General features: G+C 37.8%; 1 pseudogene; it reads left to right on the top strand.

The window, feature by feature from the left end:
- Window positions 1–2222: 2222 nt before the first annotated feature.
- Window positions 2223–3269, top strand: LOC128021687 (trace amine-associated receptor 13c-like; annotated as a pseudogene).
- The last annotated feature ends 619 nt before the right edge of the window (window positions 3270–3888 follow it).

Below are 3888 nucleotides of genomic sequence, written 5' to 3' on the forward strand. Positions count from 1 at the left end.
AATTACTTAGGTGTTTGTACTTGGTTTGTGTTTCTGAGTCTGGTTAATTCCCTAATAGTCAATGAAGTCCTCCCTTATAAATGTATTTGTGATGAGTCCTTCCTACGCCGAACCATCAAAGCCCTCTCAGGTGCAGCAGAAGAAGCAAGTCGATGGCTTTGGGTAAAAAGGGGAGACTCCAACTGGGCCCCTAATATTACCTGAGACATTGAGGGGTTGAAAGCAGAGGGGGGCACACCTGAGACGCCAGGTGCTGCCGATGAGCCCTCTGGAGGTGTCGTGGGCCTATCATTGAAACACCAGAGAAGGAGGGTGCCCACCTGATGACCCCGATGAAGCTAAAACCCCCATTCTCATCCCACTCAACCACCTTCACAGTGAGGAAATTACACCGATGGATGCATCGTCACCACTCATACCTCAGGTCCTAAAAAATGGGATTGCTTCACCTAGTCCTAAAACATAACTCTGATGTTTGAAACAGTAAACTCTATCAAGCCTAGCCAAAGACAAACAAATTATCTTTAACATGAGATCAAGTATACTGCCACTGAGTGGTGTGCAAAAACCTCCAGACATCACATCATAATTCATCTCAATTACTTTTACAAGACAATTATTACTGGCTCCATGTGGTTCTGGGTGGTTTCTGTCTAGAGCTGTGTTCTCAGTGCAGTTAAAATCACCACCCAGGGGCCAGGAACATGTATCCATCAGCACTACAGTTGCTCATTACATCATTTAGAGTGTTTAAAAAGACCACTCTTTCTGGGTCTACAGTAGGAGCATAAACATTTATGAAAGTAATTTTTACACTTTCAAATACAGCTTGTATTTTTAAAAAGCGACCTGGAATGATTTCCTCAGTAGCACAAGAGATGGGTAAAAAATCTCTAGAAAACAAGATACCCACTCCACCACTATTGCTAAACTTATGACTGAGAAAAACTTCCCCCTTGGCCCCCTTGGCACGGAGGCACTGGCACATAGCTGGCCTCGGGCTCTATGCAAGTATGCATTTCCCCCAGTGAGCCTTGCTCACACAGACACTTTGCAAGGTCAGGGAGGACGAGGAACTGGTCCTGTTGGTTGCGCCTTACTGGCTCACCCGGACCTGGTTTTCAGAACTCATGCTCCTCATGACAGCCCCTCAATATTAGATAGAATGGCAAGCACTTAAAGGGATAGTCCACCCAAAAATCTAAATTATTTCATGAATTATGTTAGATTTTTGGGTGAACTATCCCTTTAATAATCATCAACTCCACCAGGGGTGAGGAGTGTTTGGAGACCACAACAGCATCCCAGCACCACACATCACTGATGTAAACACAAAGCCTGCCACCATGTGATTTACCTCCCGCAATGAGAGCTATGTCCACTCGATAGCAGGTCAACTGATTGCACTCTATATTGCCGTCTGGAACGCTGTTGCCATGTTTCCATGAACACAAAAAACGCATAAAACAGATAAGAGTAATATATCTTTGGAATCTGTAAAGCCTATACATTTATTTGTGTGCACTCACTCACTAGAAAAAACAAAACATTGTGCAAACAGGATGCACTTTCTGCCAACTCGGCCTCTGTGAACTTGAGTTGTTTTACATACATAAAAACTAAACAAAAAAAGCAATACAGAGAGAGAGACGGACTGAAATGTCTACTTCAAATCTGAAAAAAATATATAGACATATATACTGTAAATTGTCAGATTATGTAATCCACATGAAATTTGCATGCAGACGCATCCACTACTGTGAGGATGACAAGTCAGTGTCACTCTTAAACTGAATCCACAAGTTTATCAATAGATTATTAAAATGTAAATGCACTTTAATCTTACTGTTTTTCCATGACACATTCATCATTACTTCTGCTGGTGTGCTGTGGCAAGCTTTATTCGTGCCCTTGAGCGATTAATAGGCAACTGTAGCCTCATTAGCATTTTAGATTTAAATATTGTATTAATATACATGTGATTAGTTGACGTATGCTTAAAATCAATGACTACTAGTGAACCAGATTTTTTTTTGTCAAGGACAACCCTAATGAAAATGTTAACAAATATTTTTGGTTCATTATGAAACTCTGGTGGAAGAGATTAGACTATTGAAGGCTACCATAGTGTAGATAAAAAAATTTGTAGAAAAAAAAAATCATTATGCAGCATCAGAGTGGGCGGTAGATGGGTTGGTCAGTCTAATCCAGACACTGTATAAATGAAAGGACCATAAGGAGAACAGAACAAACTCCTAATAGGAGGAGACTCACACATGGCCTATGAGACAGAGGATCATGAGATTCAATACTGCTTTCCTGCCATCAACTCATCATGTATCAAGGGAAAACGCTCCAGTCATGAATACAACATAATTTATGTGTTTGTATCAGTGCTGTCAGCATGGACTGTGTTTCTGAACCTGCTGGTGATCATCTCCATCTCTCACTTCAAGAAGCTTCACAGTCCAACCAACCTGCTCATTCTCTCTCTGGGTGTGGCTGACCTGCTTATTGGACTTGTGATGCCCATAGAGGCCATAAAGCTGATTGAGATGTGTTGGTACTTTGGAGACACTTTCTGTAAACTCTATTCAATATTAATTTGGATGCTTCTCTCAGCATCTCTTAGTAATTTAGTTTTAATTGCTGTTGATCGTTATGTGGCTGTTTGTCACCCTTTACTGTACCCACAGAAAATAACCATGACTAAAACATTAATAAGCATCTGTTTGAGCTGGGTTTGCGCCTCAACTTATAACACTGCTTTCGTAATTAATAACATTTCACTCAAAACAAACATGTGTTATGGAGAGTGTTCTGTTCTGGTGGGTTTTGCCTGGATAGCCACTGATCTGTTCATGTCTTTTATTTTTCCTTGTATTCTGATCATAAATTTATATTTAAGGATTTTCTATGTTGTACATCAGCAAGTGAAAGTTATAAACACCATGATGAAGGGTGGCAAATGCATAAATGAAGGTTCAGTGAGAAGGAAATCTGAGAGCAAAGCTGCTCTGACATTAGGAATCATTGTCACAGTTTATCTGCTTTGTTGGATTCCGTACTATATCTGTTCCATAACAGCAGCTTCTTCCACAACCATAAATGTTTTGACATGGTTCATGTATATGAACTCAGGTCTGAATCCTATGGTCTATGCATTATTTTATCCCTGGTTTAAAAAGACTGTTAAACTTATCTTAACTCTGAAAATATTTCAGCCAGCATCCTCTTTGGTCAATATTTTTTCAGAACATCAATTGTAATTAAACTGATAAAGTCATCATTCTGAGAATAAAAGTTATAATTAACAACACATGTGTTTTAACATTATGTAGTTTGTTTCATTGAGTATCATTCCTTTATAATTATACTCTTTTCAAATACCATTTTTTTTCAGTATTGAACAATTAAGCAAACTATTTTTCACACAGTAAGTTTAAGTGACAAAATGTTCAGTTGTGTTGCATTAGCTCATATGGAAAATAGAACAATAACACAAATCTTTTATCAGTCATGCTGAAGCTGTGTTGATCAAAAACACAATGACAAAAAGAGGACAGTCATATAGAACTATATTTAAGTGTCAAGTATATTATCATGGTGGTTCATCACAAAGTGAAAAATTAAAAAGGCTTACAGCACACCACAGATTAAAACATCTGAAACAAAGTAATTTTAAGTTTAAGTAATATTTATTTTTCCATATAAACTAATGTGAATAAATTAATACCATACTGTAACTGCTCAACATTACCTAATTACATTTTTAAAATGCAAACAAAGGCTAACTGAAAGCTCACAGAATTTTCTTTTTATTTATTATGTATTTTTTTGTTTGGCACTTTTGGATTATTTTAGTGGATTGATTAATTTATTCATTAA

This window comes from Carassius gibelio, chromosome A10, assembly GCF_023724105.1.
Source record: "Carassius gibelio isolate Cgi1373 ecotype wild population from Czech Republic chromosome A10, carGib1.2-hapl.c, whole genome shotgun sequence".
NCBI classification, from domain to species: Eukaryota; Metazoa; Chordata; class Actinopteri; order Cypriniformes; family Cyprinidae; genus Carassius; species Carassius gibelio.